Source organism: Salmo salar, chromosome 20, assembly GCF_965601325.2.
Source record: "Salmo salar chromosome 20, fSalSal1, whole genome shotgun sequence".
Taxonomy (NCBI): Eukaryota; Metazoa; Chordata; class Actinopteri; order Salmoniformes; family Salmonidae; genus Salmo; species Salmo salar.
The window spans coordinates 74,291,682-74,310,840 of NC_138310.1; the positions used below are offsets into that span (position 1 = coordinate 74,291,682).

The 19,159-nt window shown below is 41.8% G+C and overlaps 1 protein-coding gene across 3 annotated transcripts in view; it reads right to left on the bottom strand.

Annotated features, from left to right (window-relative positions):
- Nucleotides 1-17,954, bottom strand: part of LOC106581306 (SPRY domain-containing SOCS box protein 4) — a 46,366-nt gene extending 28,412 nt beyond the window's left edge. Inside the window, exon 1 of one of the 3 annotated variants that reach the window (XM_014163273.3) lies at nucleotides 17,610-17,954. The gene's annotated coding sequence lies outside the window, so the exon portion shown is untranslated. The remainder of the gene's footprint in view (nucleotides 1-17,609) is intronic. The other 2 variants (XM_014163270.3, XM_014163269.3) reach the window with 2 other exon arrangements.
- Between the last annotated feature and the right edge of the window lie 1,205 nt (nucleotides 17,955-19,159).

A 19,159-nucleotide genomic window follows, 5' to 3' on the forward strand; every position in this document is an offset into this window, starting at 1 on the left:
AACTGTTTGAATGGTGTCTGTGAGTACAACAGAACTCATATGGCAGTCAAAACCCCGAGACAGATCGAAACAGGAAGTGGAATTCTGAATTGAACTCAACTTCATCACGTTGCCTATTAATCACACCGTGAGCTATGGTTCATTGAGCACTTCCTATTGCTTCCACTAGATGTCCCCAGTCTTTACAAAGTGGTTTGAGTCTCCTACTGTTAAAACTGAATGAATGAGACGCTGTGGAACGTGGTCACACGGAGAGGGCCATCACCATTATGACACCGGCGCCCCTGGTTACCCTCCCCTTTCGAAACGTTTTGAAATACAATGCAATCGTCCCCCTCGAATCTTATTGGCTCTCTTGTTCAAAAACGCCCTGAAGATTTATGTTATACAACGTTTGACATGTTTGAACGAACCTAAATGGGAAAAAAAAAAGCATTTTCTCGAAATGGCTGTCCCGTGGCCGACGAAGCATTTGGATCAACCTTCAGACGCGCTAACAAGAACAAGCTCTTGGAACATAAAGGAGTCATTTTTTCAAACGAAAATACATTTGTTGTGGACCTGGGATTCCTGGAAGTGCTTTCTGATGAAGACAACCAAAGGTAAGGGATTATTGACAATAGTATACAAGACTAGATGTGATATGCGATTGTTCCAAGATGGCGCTGACCTGTAACGTTGGCCTATTTTTCAGAGTATCGCATCCCCTTTCATCGCAAAGTATGATTACCCAGTAAAGTTAATTTTAAATCTGGCATTACAGGTGCTTTCAAGAGATATTCATCTATAAATCTTAGAATGATAGAATGACAATATTACATTTTAAAAATGTTTTCGAATAGTAATTTAGTAAATTGTAGCTCTGTTTCATCGGATGCATTTGAGGGAAAATAGTCAACGTTACGCACCGATGTAAAATGCTGTTTTTATATATAAATATGAACTTTATCGAAGAAAAGAATGCATGTATTGTGTAACATGATGTCCTAGGTGTGTCATCTGATGAAGATTGTCAAAGGTTAGTGCTGCATTTAGCTGTTTTTTGGTTATTTGTGATGCATGTGGTTGGTCGGAAAATGGCTATGTGGCTACTTTTACGATATACTCCTCTAACATAATCTAATGTTTTGCTTTTGCTGTAAAGCCTTTTTGAAATCAGACAACGTGGTTCGATTCAGGAGAGGTGTATCTATAAAACAATATAATTTGGAAAAAAAATTGGAAGAAAAAAAATACAATTTTGTTATGCTAATGGAGATGTGATTTTTCGCTGGATGTCCGTCCCGTATGCCGCACAGGGGTTAAACAATTTAAAGGCAATGCTACCAAATACTAATTGAGTGTATGTAAACTTCTGACCCACTGGGAATGTGATGAAAGAAATAAAAGCTGAAATAAATCACTCTACTATTATTCTAACATTTCACATTTTTTAAATTAAGTGGTGATCCTAACTGACCTAAAACAGGGATTTTTTTTTTTAACTAGGATTAAATGTCAGGAATTGTGAAAAACTGAGTTTAAATGTATTTGGCTAAGGTGTATGTAAACTTCCGACTTCAACTGTATGTCGTAGCTATACCATTACGTATGTCGTAGCATTATAATGCAGTACAATACAAATAAAAACAATTAAACAAAAATGACAATTATGACAACCATGGCCATTTTGCATGACAATTAGTTAATCGTCACATCCCTAACCAACAGCATGTAATGGTAAGGTAATGACAGACCGCACCAACAGCATGTAATGGTAAGGTAATGACAGACCTCACCTTGCAGTTTTATCGCGTCTCGAATTAAAGAAAAGAAATCATAGCAGCTCTGTGATTGAGGCCGCTTCAATTTAGCTCAAATGCACTTAGGAACACAATTTAGCCGCTTGATAGGACGAGGTGGTGGTGGAGGAAAACCCCATGGTATAATTGAGTGCTTTGCAAGGCAGGGGGTGAGAGAGAGACGCTGGAAGAGTGCGTACTGTTTTTTATGATGTGACCTTTGTGCGTCAGTGGGAAGACTGGGGCCAGCCATTTATCAGTGTGAGCCACTAGGGATATAAAACAGACCTCTCTTCATCTCCCTCCCTTCAACCCGGTGCTCTTTTCTCTCTCTCCACAAAACACTCAGGCTGAGTTTCTCCCCCATAGACTTTACTTGTATACGAGTGCCGGCTGAATAGCGTCATCTTCACACACATTAAATTGTGAAATAAAAAGCAGCACGTCATGCCGATGTAGCATGGAGATGAATCACCAGTCGGGAAGGAGCCCTGGGTGCATATCTTACACCCCCCACTCCCTCCTTCCCCCCACCACCCCCTTGAGAGAGACACAATAAATTAGCTCCCAAAATACCCAGCCAGCCCGCCAGCCATTACAGCGTGAGCCTGCAGCAGGGGCACTAAAATAAGAACACAAATCATCCCTATGAGGTTCTGCTCCAACCACTATTTGTCCACCTTGGCAGACAGCACGTTAATAGGCCGATGACTGATTACAGGAATAATTAAGTAATGAAATGTTAAGAGATTGTTGTTAACATGAGAAACCAGACATTTGAACCCCTGAACCTCTGGGATAGCAGTGTGCTTGGTTTTAAAAAATATCCTCAGAGACAGAACTACAGCATGGATGCAAGTACAGTATACCTTTAGTCAAGAATTTCTCAACTAATTTGGAGCAGTCAGTTGAGTCTCAACTGACTCCACAAAGCCTTGGAGACTGGTGATGATGCATGTGGGTTCAAAGCTTAGCCGAATGGGCAAGTCTACCCAATGTAGGCCAATCACTGATTGAAGAAACTATGGACTTAAGACCTATGCAGTCTACGGTTCAATCCCAAGCCTGGTAGACCCTAATCCTTTTGGTGTAAGTAGATTTCAACAGACTTACGTTTTCAAATGTCTAGGCCTTAGCTCAGTGGGCTAAATTAGCCTTGTGACTCAAACCCCGCTCTGTCACATTAACAACCAATTAGTAGCTTGTTAGTGTGGATCATAACATCCTACCCCCTGTCCCTGGCTCATCCTGCGTCACTGTGCTCGTCAAACACCCACCAGGGAGAGATGAACCTCCCGAGAGCGATGACCCTGTTAGGGATGGACAGACCGCTGTCACTCATCTAATCTCAAGCCAGTCTGGAGAGCTGGGTGATGTGGACAGGGATGTGAGCTCTATTCATAACAGGGCCCTGCCATGATTGACATACATCTATGACACACACGCTTACATCACAGATAAAAAACAGACAAATGCACATGAATCAACAAGCAAAAAACATGTACAAACACCGACCTCCGAGGATAAAACATATGGTCTGTCACTGCAAGTAGCACAACTCTAGTCCAGAGCAAACAAAGTTACTTTAAAATATCTATGTAAATACATGTCAGTTCCAAACTAAACAATAGGAATAGTTATACAGAAAAAAATATTCCACAGATAGGACCAACTGCTGAGAACAAAAGATACATTAGATTGTGCAGCGTGGCAGGAACCAGGAACACAGCAGGCGTCCAGAGCTGGTGTTAGAGGAACGCTTGGCCCTGTGTAGCACAAATCACTGAACACTAGGGCTGACTGACTAAAAACAAATCTGGGTCGACCAAGAGTCGTTTGTTCTTTCGACCAATCAATTGGTCTAAATTTTAAAGCATCCATTTTTCCCTTATATAGCCACACCCTATGTTTGAATAAAATCAACTATATATGTAGGCCACTGAACTTGTCTGATGCTTTAAGAACTGCAATTAAACCTGAAGACAGATTACTAAAGATGGAGCCAGAGATCAATATAGCCTAACAAGAATAAAACAAACCTATTCCTGACCTTCCTGCTGGCCTTGGAAGATTCTGACATTATGCTCCTGAAGTTAGGCTACGCCAGAGGTCGGCAACCTTCTCCATTTGGAGTGCCAAGTTATCCTACTATTTCTTCTGATCTGCATGCCAGTTATGATTTTCATATGTACATTTTCATGGAACAGTTTAATTTATAATAAAGTCTTCATATCTCAAAAATCAATGTAATGTGGTTAATCAAAATTCTACTTTTAGATTTGTAACTTTTATTGCCAATATGTAAAAAATAGCCTACACAAATAAAAACATTGCAGTCAAATAATTTAAAAAAATATATATAATAAAAATACATTGCAGCCTACAGGTAGAAAATATCCTGATGAAAACAAATATCCTATAAATCACTGGCTGCAAGGAACTTTAAACATTGTATCAACATTGTATCAATTTTGCACAAGGGATAAGTAGTAAATCAGGTAGGCCAATTTTATGACATTTCCACCAGATCAGAGCATTACATTTTCCCCCTTTTCATGCCGAGCGGTAATCCAATAGGCTACATTGAGGAACTATTGTCCTTCTCAAATGGATGTAAAAACAGACTTGGTTAACTTGGTGTTTGAGGCGAAGAAAAAATGATTTTGAGATGTTCCACAGTGATGGTGAGTTAAGACACTCAGAACTAGTATCACATCCCTAAATGGGCATACTATAGGCCTGCATATGCACACAGGCCAGTTGGACTAGTCCTAGTTCTATATGCATAATCAGGTGCGTGTCCTTACTCAAGATGGACAGGAACGCTCCAAACAAATGGAACGAAATAAACCAAAAATGTCTAGGTTGTGCGTTCTGCAAACAACGTGTCCACTCCTACAATGGCAAGGGTAAGACTAACAATAATACAATTCAATGCAAACACATTACCGTAGCCAAACAAGCGTTGTAGATTAGAAATTATGGGAATTAATGATAAATGTACTACTGGTGATATTGATGTGCCAAACCTGCGGCCTGCACAATGGATTAGTCCACTCAGACGGGTATGAATCAGCCATGCATCTCGAGTGCCATAAACATTTTTCATATTCGACACTGCTCAATTTAAAAAAAAAAAATGCGATCGACCAGTCAGCCCCAATTGAGGTCAGCCCTAAAGAACACACAAGACAATTATGTTATTCATGCTGGAACTGGGAAACTAACCGCAGCTTACAAAGCGAGAGAACTGGTGAAACCAGAGCTAGTGTGTCCACCTGTGTGTTGACTCTTAAGACTCAGTCAGGTCCAAAGAAAACTTTTTCCAGCACAGCACTACTAGTCTTGGTTGGCCGGTGATTTACTGAACACTGAAGGACTTGTGTATTGTTCAGCGCACTCCAGTGCTCAGGGGGGGGGATTTGGGAAGCAGTGTTCAGTCAGTCGTGTTCCGGTCGACCAGACTCGCTGTGCGGGGACCACAGTCGGGTCACACCTGCTGGGAAGGCCTAGACTGAGGCTACTGCTGCCTAGCAACCATAGCCTAACAGGAGGATCAACGAATCCAAGGCAGCCATGATGGTGGGGGTAGTCTTTAAGGAGGCATAGACCCTTACAGCACTGCTATTTACCATTAACAACTACCTCTAGATGTTGCAATTCTTGTGCCGACCTGTGTTGTCCTGTCCTCCTGGGAGGATGGTTGGCCCCCCTGCAACATTACAACCAAATACTGTTGTCTTTTTCAAATAATTCCTTCATTAAATGAACCTGGTATCAAATGGCTAAGGTGGACGAGGTACCTATGTAAGATGTTTATCTATTTGTAAGGTTAAAATATTCCGTGTTCATGGGAGAGCTTGACAGCATGAGTTTTGTCAATTAGGCTACTCTAAGAATATATTTTTTAACTTGGCCAGGATTCAGTAGAGGAGAATCCTAACCAATTTTGAGCATTTGAGAGACGTACAGTTTTACAACCGGGAATATGCAGCATTGGTTTCATCAACTGTGCACGCGTATCAGCCATTTCCAGTTCTACACAAGTGTCAGTGGAAAGTTATTTTAGGACATGGGACACGACAATGCCATTAAGACATAGCTAAATAATTAACTAGCTAGATAGCAAATTCATAACATAGTGTAGTTTGGCTGGTTATTATTTTACTTGCTGTGTAAATCTCCCCCCGTGAAGCACACCATGATTTTCTTATTGCTGACCAAAAATGAGCTATAACTGGCTAAATAACTCACTAACAAGCAATGAATATCAACAAATGTGCACACGGCTAGGGTCGCTTTGATCTCAAAAACACATTTCACGACATCGTGATTGAAAGACCGCCCGTCTGACGCGCTCTGCAGAGACTGAGAGGACAGTGTGCAACACGTTGGATCCGGAGGACACGGATCCAATTCTGATCGGAGCAGCCTAATTGTTTGATCTGGTGATTTTTGTGAGGCAAGTCGGCCAGGGTAAGGCTGGTCGGCCAGGGTGAGAATTCTCTGTCCATCTGTGAATAGGAGCCTCGAGACACTGTCCTGTGTTTGATCCAGGCAACGGGTCAAAAAACAGATCTTTCACTTGGGACAGTGCTTTGTGTTAGAGTTGGCTGAACCCAAGTGGTCCTCCATGCTACTCTATCTAATGCAAATGAGAAACGTGATGAGCTGTCACTTCGAGACAGGAGAGGAATTATACATATTTCTCAAACTTCCCAGGGCCAACATCTGCTCTTGCTCGCTCTCTAGTTATCATTGTTACCATCACTCATTAAATCAACCATTTTCTTTTGTTATCTTTATAAGCAGCTACTCGTGATAAAAGAACAAGGTTAGAAGTGCCCGTCTCAAACTATAATTTTTTTTAAAACATTTTTTTAGAGACTCAGGGAGGGAAATTGCAATCGGAGTCTTTTTAAAGAATTCTCTCTCACTGCCAGATCCATTTTTTCCCCCAGTCTTACTCCCATGTCGCCACACTCTGTCTCCCCCTCTTTTATTGATCCCTTTCTCCCTCCATCCCCTTCTCCTCGTCTCCCTCCACCCCTCTCTCTTTGTCTCAGTATCCATCTCTCCATTCCAGTCTAACTGTGCTTTCCTGCCCTCTCCTCCTTTAGATCAGACTCATGCAAAACCCTATCAGTGGTCTGATTTGGGGGGTGAACATGCTGTACATCAAGATTAACATCAAAGAGCCTGCCGACTGACTTATACACAATTACCGGAATACAAATGTGAGTAGATATGTAATTGGTCTCATTTTAGAATATCCAGGACCAGAAAGATGAACAATGCATTTGGATTGTCATCCTACTCTTCACAAATATAGATGGTTACCAGAACCAATGTACCAATATAGACATGAATACGTGCTCACAGCAGTCAATATGCTGTTGTGTGCATGTGTAGGGTACCATAGCTTCAGCATGCATGTTCAGTACAGCAGGACTCCAGAAATGTGTGGGTGCAAGTCTCTCCGAGGATCTGGTAAAGAGATGAATGACTGTTCTGCTACATCTCTCCTCCACTATGGAAAGAGGTATCCATCGCCTGTAAGTGTGGTGTGTGGAGTGTGGTCTGCGTGTGTACGGGGGGCACGAGTTCAGGCATAGGGACTCAGATCACCACATCAAGTTAAGTGCATTGAAATGCCTTTCTTGCAATATCAATGTAGTACTAAAAATAACAAGGGAAAGGAGCCCCACTCAGGTGACAGTTAATTAGGTACAGAACCTGTCCAGGAAAATGGTTAGCTCCTAAGACAGTGAGGCACGTTGGCGTGGCTTACTATATAAAACAGGGAAATAACGGCGCAGTACAACAGTGGTGTGCAGAACGGCATCTCAGAACGCACAAGTTGTTGCCTGCTGCAATAGCCCATCCATGACAAAGACTGACCACACACCGGGTTCCACTCCTATCAGATAAAATCAAGAAGCAGCTCCAGCGGGCATGCAATCACCAACACTGGACAAATTAAGGAGTGGAAAAACATTACCTTGGCCGACGAATCCCGGGTCCTGATGTGTCATGCTGACGGCAGTCAGGATTTGGTGTAAGCAGTCCATGGCCACATCCTGCCTGGTGTCAACAGTATAGGCTGGTGGCGGTGGTGTAGTGTGGGGAAGTAGCAGCAGCGTAAATGATGATTGTATGCGAGTGTGTGTAGCCAGTATAAATGTGTGTGCATGTGTTGGAGTGTCAGTGTAGAGTCCTGTGAGTGTGAAATACCACATCACACAAAAACAACCAGAGGCCCCAAGTTAGTTGACAACATACGCAGCAAACCATCTACCTGTAATCACACACACACACACACACACACACACACCACCTTCCAGTTTGATAGCTTACTCTGGCAACCAAGTTTAACCACTGGTTGTTTAGACCGTTGCTTCTTTACATACTGGTCATGCCGTCTGATTATAACCTTCATTTACATGAAATTGGACATAGCAGATTACAGAAAACAAAAATGCATGCAAACCTGTTGTCATCGTTATTATCACAGGACACAAGTGACATCAGTAAGAGTAGCCTACAACTATAGTACAAAAGTGGCTTTGAAAAAGCAATTATCTTTGTGACCGAGTCTCTCTCACACACACACACACGCACACACACACTAATGGTGCAGACCAAGCGAGTTAGTCCAAAACTGATTAAAATGCCTGTGGACAGTAAATGAACATGGGAGTCATGCCACAACTTGAACAATTAAATTAAGACTACTACAGTGATTATACGATATTACACTGTGGGAACACAAGGCCTTTAAATTGTCCCGCTGTCCCCCTTACAGCCCAGTGTGTCATTCAGTGACCTATCACTTTGAATGGGATTTCTAAACATTACCATTTGACTGACTCAGCAGTGTGTGTGAGGGGAGGGACAGGGGGCTACAGGACACACAGGCACAGCCGATGGGACTAGTGCTAGTGTGTCACGACTCTGGACAGCTGCTGGCTGACGCAGCACTGTTGGTTTGTGTGGAGATTAAAATGCATTCATCACCTCCATCATGATCATACAGGCTCTGAGCAAGGTGGAGCGGAGGAACTTCTGCCTGCCGTTCCTCCTGGACCGTGCGTATCCCTCCTGAGCTCCGATTGAACAGACCGACGGAAGAGGATGTGAAATTATTTGTGCTGTTCTGATAACATTAATGTTCCTGGAAGCTATGTTCCCAAGATGGTGATCAACATGAGTAGCGTGCCCCTGTCAGAGGGAGGGAGATGCAGTGGCACTGACTGGCAGTATAAAGACGACAAAATGTAATGTTGGTTGCTATTCTTCAGAGTCCTTCAAATGAGTTTATCAATCACTGTCACTTAACTGTTATGGCATGTCAGTTGTGACATTGTGTTTGTGAGAAATAGAAGGCAGGTGGGTAAAAAGTAAGAGACATTAAGACTAGAAAGAGAGAGGGAGGGAGCAAGACTTTTGTGAGAACGAGTAAAATAAAGTGAGAGGTCATTATGCACTCTACAAAAATATAAAAACGCAACATGTAAAGTGCTGGTCCCGTGTTTCATGAGCTTAAATTATATCTGAAATTTTCCAAACGCACATAAAGCTTATCTCTCTCAAATTTGGTGCACACGTTTGCATCCCTGTTAGTGAGCACTTCTCCTTTTCCAAAATAATCCATCCACCTGACAGGTGTGGCATATCAATAAGCTGATTAAACAGCATGACCATTACACAGGTGCACCTTGTGCTGGGGGCAATAAAGCCACTATAAAATGTGCAGTTCTCTCACACAACGCCATAGATGTCTCAAGTTGAGGGAGCGTGCAATTGGCATGTTGACTGCAGGAATGTGCACCTGAGCTGTTGCCAGAGAAATGAATGTTCATTTCTCTACCATAAGCCGCTTCCAAAATCATTTTAGAGGATTTGGCAGTACGTCCAACTGGCTTCACAACCGCAGACCACGTGTATGGAGTCGTGTGGGCAAGCCGTTAGCTGATGTCAATGTTGTGAACAGAGTGCCCCATGGTGGCGGTGGGGTTATGGTATGAGCAGGCATAAACTATGGACAACGAATGCAATTGCATTTTATCGATGGCAATTTGAATGCACAAAAAGGTATCTGTATTCCCAGTCGTGAATTCCATAGATTAAGGTCTAATGAATCCATTTAAATTGTTCTGCCTGCGGATAAGGAACCCTGACCTGTTCACTAAATGTGCTACCTTGTCCCGGACCTGCTGTTATCGTCTCTCACACACACCTTGGCTATGTACTGTAATAGTCGCCTCCCGGCACAGCCAGAAGAAGACCACCCCTCAGAGCCTGGTTCCTCTCTAGGTTCCTGCCTTTCTAGTGAGTTTTTCCAAGCCACCGTGCTTCTACATCTGCATTTCTTGCTGTTTGGGGTTTTAGGCTGTGTTTCTGTACAGCACTTTCTGACATCAGCTGACGTATTTATAAAGCCCTTTTTGAATTTGATTTATTGATCTATTTCAATTGACATTTCCTCATATAAACTGTAACTCCGTAAAATCAATGAAAGTGTTGCGTTTATATTTTTGTTCAGTATACATTCTGTATGTTACCACAGTGGTTTGTTGGGACGACTGATTGCTGCTCCACATGAGGCCTGTGACACGCCAGTCATTTGCAACCTCATTTGTCACAATAAATTACCTAAATATCACAGCAGCAATAGAGTTGTCATGGCGATAACCGCACGCATCAAAGTAGCTCAGAAACGTTGCTTCTTCTGCGTCATAAGCTCCTAGAGTCAGTCAATCCCTGAATGCAGTTTTAGAGTTTTTTCCCCCTCTGTGAAAGAAACATGGAAGTAGCTGAAACAAGCTGCCAATGCCTCTCTCAGGATGGCCCTGCGCCACACCAGCCCCCCCTACTGAGACTCAGAGGGGGGCAGAATAACCTGATTCATGGTCATATAACCTGCTCACAACAACGATAGGGTGTCCTGTCAGTGTCAGTGCAGCTAGCTTACTTTGTGGTAGGGTACAGTGAAAACAATATAGCTATCAACATTAACACCAATTGACAGAGTGGGCTGAAGCAGGATTGTGACAGGGTAGGCAATTCTGTTTCCCTCAACACACCACCACTCCATTGAACACACACTTAGGAAGCACGGACCCCGTGTGTGATGTTTATTGCAATACAGTAGTCACATGCACACCCTGTTTGTACTGCATGTGACAGTAGGCTATGCAACAAACACCACAATATAAACTGGTTCCATTATAGTGTATTCAGAGGTGGTGTGCTGAGAGGTGTTCCATCACAATCTTGCCTCCAGGATCTAGCACACGCTCTCAAATTAAGTCTACCACTCACTGGCTGTCCTTAGAGGCAGTCTAAAAGATAAGACAGGAAAAAGCACAGTTTGCAGAACACATCTAACACACCCCATACACACATCCTTTAAGGTGGTCACAAAGGGTTTATAGACAGCTCATTATTAGTTCATATGTAGTTTAAGGTAAATCCACACAGATAGACAAAGACAAACTCAATGCCCAAAGTATAGGTCGAGAAATCAGCCTTCTTTGCTCTGATCCAAGCTATCCTGACTTCTGAGGTCAATCCTCATAGACCAGGAGAGGACATTCTGCCCATTTGACTTTATTAGGATCCCCATTAGCCAATGGCAACAGCTAGTCTTACTGGGGTCCGACAACAAAAAAGACATTACAGAAAAATAATTTACATATATTTGAAAACATTAACATGTAGGGTGCATCTATCAGTTACACATACGTGTCAGTACATACACACAACAAGTAGGTCACATGGGGGAGAAGCGTGCCATGAGGTGAAGCTTTGTTCATTTTTTAAAATCAGGTTTGCTGTTCACTTGCACTAGATAAGATGGAAGGGAATTAAATGCAATAATGGCTCTGTATAATACTGTATGTTTCCTTGAATTTGTTCTGGACCTGGGGACTATGAAAAGTGTGTGTGTGTGTGTGTGTGTATATATATCAGCGCTGTGTGCAAGTTTACTACACAAACAATTTGGAATTTCCTACACATGAATGTTTCTTATAAAATCAAGAAGTGATACAGTCAGTCTTTCCTCAACTCTTAGCCAAGAGAGACTGGCATGCATAGTTTTGATATTAGCCCTCTGATTACAATGAAGAGCAAAATGTGAAGCTCTGTTTTGAGCCAGCAGCAGCTTAACTAGGTACTTCTTTGCAGCCCTAGACCATGTGACTGGACAATAATCAAGATAAAACTAGTTAAGTTTTAGGACTTGCTTTGTGGAGTGTGATGTCAAATAAGCAGAGAATCTCTATCACGGACAGACCTCACCCCAGATTTACAACCATTGAAGGACTGACCCCAATTAGTCGACTGGTCGATTGTTTGGTTTATCGAGAGAGAGAGAGAGAGAGAGAGAGAGAGAGAGAGAGAGAGAGAGAGAGAGAGAGAGAGAGAGAGAGAGAGAGAGAGAGACAGTACCAGTCAAGTTTGGACACAACTACTCATTCAAGGGTTTTTCTTTATTTTTACATTGTAGAATAATATTGCAGACATCAAAACTATAAAATAGCACATATGGAATCATGTAGTAACCAAAAAAATTGTTAAATCAAAATATATTTTAGATTCTTCAAAATAGCCACCCTTTGCCTTGACAGCTTTGCACACTCTTGGCAATCTCTCAACCAGCTTCATGAGGAAGTCACCTGGAATGCATTTTAATTAACAGGTGTGCCTTGTCAAAAGTTAATTTGTGGAATTTCATTCCTTGTTAATGCTTTTGAGCCAATCAGTTGTGTTGTGCCAATGTAGAGATGGTATAGAGATAGTCTTTTACCAAATAGGGCTAAGTCCATATTATGTCAAGAACAGCTTAAATAAGCAAAGCGAAACAGTCCATCATTACTTTAAGACATGAAGGTCAGTCAATCTAGAACATTTCAAAAAATGTCTTCCCTGCGGCTCAATTGGTAGAGCATGGTGTTTGCAACGCCAGCATGGTGTGTGCAACGCCAGGATTGTGGGTTCGATTCCCACGGGGGGCCAGTACATTATTTTTTTTTTTTAAATAAAATAAAATGTATGAAATGTATGCATTCACTACTGTAAGTCGCTCTGGATAAGAGCGTCTGCTAAATGACTAAAATGTAAATGTAAGTGCAGTCACAAAAACCATCACTATGATGAAACTGGCTCTCATGAGGACTGCCACAGGAAAGGAAACCCAGAGTTACCTCTGCTGCAGAGGATACATTCATTAGAGTTACCAGCCTCAGAAATTGCAGCCCAAACAAATGCTTCACGGAGTTCAAGTAACAGACATCAACATCAACTGCTCAGAGGAGACTGCATGAAATCAGGCCTTCGTGGTCGAATTGCTGCAAAGAAACCACTACTAAAAGGCCAAGAAACACGAGCAATGGACGTTAGACCGGTGGAAATCTGTGCTTTGGTCTGATGAGACCAAATTTGAGATAATTGGTTCCAACCGCCGTGTCTTTGTGAGATGCAGAGTAGGTGAACGGATGATCTCTGCATGTGTGGTTCCCACTGTGAAGCATGGAGGAGAAGGTGTGATGGGTCTTTGCTGGTGACACTGTCTGTGATTTATTTAGAATTCAAGGCACACTTAACCAGCATGGCTACCACAGTATTCTGCAGCGATACACCATCCCATCTGGTTTGCGCTTAGTAGGACCATCATTTGATTTTCAACAGGACAATGACCCAACACACCTCCAGGCTGTGTAAGGCTATTTGACCAAGAAGGAGATTGATGGAGTGCTACGTCAGATGACCTGACCTCCACAATCACCCAACCTCAACCCAATTGAGATGGTTTGGGATGAGTTGGACTGCAGAGTGAAGGAAAAGCAGCCAACAAGTGCTCAGCATATGTGGGAACTCCTTCAAGTCTTTTGGAAAAACATTCCAGGTGAAGCTGGTTGAGGTAATGCCAAGAGTGTACATCAAGGCAAAGGGTGGCTACTTTGATGAATTTTAAATATATTTTGATTTGTTTAACACTTTTTTGGTTACTACATGTCTCCATGTGTTATTTCATAGCTTTGATGTCTTCACTATTATCCTACAATGTAGAAAATAGTACAAATAAAGAAAAACCCTTGAATGAGTAGGTATGTCCAAACTTTTAACTGGCACTAATATATAATTTTTTGAAATGGCACACAAGACACCTGTCTGATTCACGCCCATCTCAGTGAACTAATTAATTGCAGAGGCCTAGACTAATCCATTGCGGTGGGGATGGCACAGTCCAAGAAGGTGAGTGTGGCTAAGATGCACAATGCACGTCTCTCTCCAGAATGCACGTCTCTCTCCAGAATGCACTCTGTTCCGTTAATTTGTGAAAACTCATTGCTTCACAACTTCATTGTGTGAATTGTTTGCATTTGATTGTTAAGGTCTATCAATTCCCCATTACATATCTCACCAGTAGTACATTTACCGTTAATTTCTAACCTACAATGTTTGTTTGGTGTGGCTTCTACCGTTCTCATTGTCAGAGTGGGCATGTTGTTTGCAGAGAACACAACCTATGCTTGTGAGAAACAAGTTTTGGTTCATTTAATCCCATTCACGAGTTTTGTCAATTTAGTTATTGTCTTTTGCGTGGACACGCACCCGATTATACAGAGGTAGGCCTATCGGTTTCCTGGCCTGCGTGCAAATGTAGGCATATAACGCACCACCACTAATGAGTTGTGGAGCTTCTCAAAGTAATGTTTTCTTCACCTCAAACAGCAAGCAAACAAAGTCTGTTTTTACATTCATTGAGAATGACAATAGTTCCTAAATGTATTTGGGGGGGGGGGGGGCAGCTCTTTCCCTTTCGATAACCCCTCAGCATGAAAAGGGAAAAATGTAATGCTCTGATCCAGTGAAGACGTTGCAAGTTTACTAGCACAAGCTTTAATCAAACAGCGTGCTTAAAGCATCAGACAAGCTCAATACATATAGTTGCTTTTATTAAAAACACATAGGGTGTGTCTATATGGAAAAATAGCCATTTAAACATTTTATGGTCAAATGAACAGATTACTTTCAGTTGACCGAGATTGTCAACATATTGATTCAATGGTTTAGGACTGTCCCGATTAAAAACAATCTAAAGTAAAAGCCAGTCATTTAGTCTCAAAAGCCTCACCATTCATTACCAGATTAAACGGAGGACTAGAACTTAGCGAATGATTTGTACCTAATACATTGCTCTTAGTTTTAGAGATGTTCAGGACCAGTTTATTACTGGCCACCCATCCTAAAACTGACAGCAACTCTTACAGTGATTTCACTAGCTGTGGTTACTGGTTTGAAATTAAATATATGTTTAATATTTATCATTTTAATTTTAACATTTAATATATATGTGCAAATCAGATCTAGTTGTTTAAAACATGTAATATGATATAATGCCTCTATTTATAGTATTGAATCATTACCGTACATGGACAAAGGCTTTTTTTAATGCCAGTGGCAGGTCATTGGTAAAAATAGAAAAGAGGGCCTAGAGAGATGCCCTGCGATACACCACACTTTCCATGTTTAACATTACAGAAGCTTCCATTAAAAAATAGATTGCTATATCCTGGATTCTGAGCTGAGGTTGAAAAATCATAACAGGTTATGGTCAATAATATCAAAGGCGGCACTGAAATCTAACAGTACAGAACCCACAATCCAAACACACCAAAAAAGTTGTGAAGAGGGCACGACAACGCATTTCCCCTTCAGGAGACTGAAAAGATTTGGCATGGGCCCCCAGATCCTCAAAAGGTTCTACAGCTGCACCATCGAGAGTATCCTGACCGGTTGCATCACCGCCTGGTATGGCAACCACTCGGCATCTGACCGTAAGGCGTTGGAGGGTAGTGCACACAGCCCAGTACATCACTGAGCCAAGCGTCCTGCCATCAAGGACCTATATACTAGGCAGTGTCAGAGGAAAGCCCCAAAAATTGTGGCTCCAATCACCCAAGTCATAGACTGTTCTCTGCTACCACACGGCAAGCGGTACCAGAGCACCAAGTCTAGGTCCAAAAGGCTCGTTAACAGCTTCTACCCCCAAGCCATCAGACTGCTGAACAATTAATCAAACGGCTACCCAGACTATTTACATTGACCCCCCTCCTTTGTTTTTACACAGCTGCTACTCTCTGTTTATTATCTATGTATATATTCACTTTACCCCTACCTACATGTACAAATTACCTCGACTAACCTGTACACCCGCACATTGACTCAGCACCGGCACATAGCCTCGTTGTTGTTATTTTGTGTTACTTTTTATTTCGTAAATATTTTCTTAACTCTACTTCTTGAACTGCATTGTTGGTTAAGGGCTTGCAAGTAAGCATTTCACGGTAAGGTGAACAACACCTGTTGTTTTCGGGGCATGTGACAAATAAAATGTGATATTATAAAAGTATTTCAACCAATCATTAGTCATTTGTGTCGGTGCAGTACATGTTGAGTGCTCTTCTCTATAAGCATGCTGAAAGTCTTAATTTGTTTACAGAGAAATAGCTTGTGTGTTTGGTCAAAAATAAAAAATATCCAACAGTGTGCCTATTTCAGCTCTGCATCTGTGTGGTCATGATGCACTATGGATGTCGCCCACCCAGATGGCTATATGGTTCATAGGTCCCCTGACATGACGGAGGTTGTGGGTTCAAACCCCAGATGTTAATAATTGAGTATGGGGGCTGTGAATGGTTCTATACTAGGAAAGATCTGAATACTTCCACCCCATGGGATCATTCATTGATTAGGCCTATGCAACAGCCATCAACTGGTAATGGTTTTCCATATAAATGGGTTAGTTGTAGGCCTAGTCAGAAGAGTAAGCAAGGAGGTTTAATGTACCATTCACTAAGACACATTAAGGAAAGAAAAGCACATCAATATGATAACTGGCTCATCCCACGGTAATCCCGTCAGACACTTCATCTGGAAAGTGCTCGTGCCCTGGAAGGGCCAGGTCAAGCAGATGGTGTGGTTACCATTACTCCAGGAGATAAAGCATTTACCATTTAAAAATGGCCAATAAACTGCAACAGATCCACTTGAATAGGCGTCCGTTTTGGTAAACCCACCCCCGCTGTAAAATATCTCCCCTGTTTGCCCACCTGTCTGTAGAATCACTGACTACACTGACGTAAAATCATCTGGGACAATAGGAAACTGTCCAAAGCAGGGTATCAAATAGCAAGCAGACATGCAAATTCTGCAAAGAAGTAGACTACCATACAGTGGCCTAATACTTAAAGCAAAAAATTGCTTTCCTGATGTAAGTAATAACCATTACGGTGGCCTAGTCCGTGTCCCAGTTTTCGACAGAATGAGGTCCTGAATATTCTACATGTTGTCAACAATATATTTTGGGGGAAATTATGTTTATCTGCTTGTAGCCACTCAGAACCTTTTCAGAATATCGTTTCGAAAACATTCGAATCATAATCAGTTTATTAATATTTTGTCATTATTTCCCAAGCTATTGTAAACGGTGGGATGAGTTCATTTAAAAAAAAAATGTCATTACAAGTAAATGCCAAAGACTCAAGTTACCAAGTTACCAAGCCTCACTTCCCAGTCGACGTCATTTTATTTAAATAAAGTCCTAAATTAGCCTTCTCGTACGAATGGCTTATTGAGTTGCTGCAGCTTCATAAAAACAACAAAACATACCCAACACAGTGCGACAAAGTTGTAAACATTGCCAAGTTTTCTAAACATCAACAATAGAGAGCATATTGAACAACACTATCAAATGTGTTCAAACATTATTATATTCGACGCAATAAAATTCAAACTGGCAAGACATATTTTACTTACGTTCCAACGCAACAATGTAGCCAAGAGCCTCGCCTCGCGATCGACAAAGCCCTCACGACGCCAAGTTCTCTCCTTTAGCATAAAAAAAAACGTTGGACTTTTTTCTATTTTGCGTCGAAGATAATCATTTTATTTCACCCAAGCCTTACTAACTTAACTATTCTGTGCTGTTTTATCGGCGAACTCTCTCTATCTACCGATACGGGAATTCGCGACGGGCGGATTCTTTGTTCCGCGAGCCATTCCGTGGAAATCACCGTTCATGTGTCGCTGATACGCACTGATTGGCCAAGTCGCTCGAAGGATAGGATCCGCAATAGGTGATGGCTAGGGCAACAGCAGAGCCATTTCTATCCGCAGTCCTAAAGTCAGTCTTTTTTTTCGTGGCGAGGATATAATAATTCGACTAGCTAGTTTTGCTCACAACACTGACCTCGGGGAGTGAAGAAGTATCCTAGTCTAAATTTGACCACGTCAAAGTGTTGAGAGAGAGTTAAAAAATGGTCAGGAATTGAAATGACTTTTTCTATGCAACTAGCTTAAATGTTACTAAATAGCATAGGCCTACATTGCCAAATATTGGACTAAAGGAGATTAACGTTACTCCTTAGTCCAAGTACCTTACATGTTGTGTTTAAGGGAACTATACAGTCACCTCTCATGGCAGACCTCGTGGATCTGCTGCTGTGGGTTTGGGTTTTATGTTTGACAAAAGTACAAAGTGGAGGGGGAGCAAGGGCATTTAGGATCTTAAATACAAGACGTGTTGCTATATTGCACAATATTTCCCCAACTCAGGAGTTTATGTTTTCTGAGGATGTAACAATGATTATGGCTATTGGGCTTTCTATCAAGCACTTTGAGAGCCTGTTTGTAAACAGACTGAATAGGTTTTAATGTTGTACAGCAAGCTTGGGCCCAACTAGTCAACCAGTTTGTTAAGTGGGGAAGTATCAAAGTATCAACAATTTCGTATGAATTGGAAATGAGCTAGGTTGGATTTGACTTACCTTTCTCACCTGCTTTTTAAAAGAGAGGTTGGAATCAAGTATGATGCCATGGTACTTAAAATCAGATACCACCTGGAGCTTCTCCCCAGACACACAGACATCTGGCTCAGGGGCATCTGTTGCCCTCTTTGTGAAGAACATATAGACAGCTTTTTTCACATTGAGTCCACTCTGTCTTCCGTCTGTTTTCTGTAAACAAGCACTGTAACATTGAAATATGGCCCCATAACCCTATAAAGGTGTGTATCAATTTCATCTTTTGTTTTTTGAAAATGATTTCTTGACAATATGAAAGATAAGGCCCGCAAGTGATGTGTGTTAATGTTTGCACTAAGTGTTGCGGCTCTTAACATAGCTCCCCTACAGAAGATCCCGTCGACCAATGACTCTTATGTGTAAAGTAAGGAAACTTAGACTCATGATCAAGGGCTAAGGCCTACACAGCTATAGCCTTGAATACAGGCATGTAGGCTCTTATCCTAATAGGCCTACAGAGAGTGAGATAGGCCTACATGAGGTAGACCAGATAGTAGACATAGA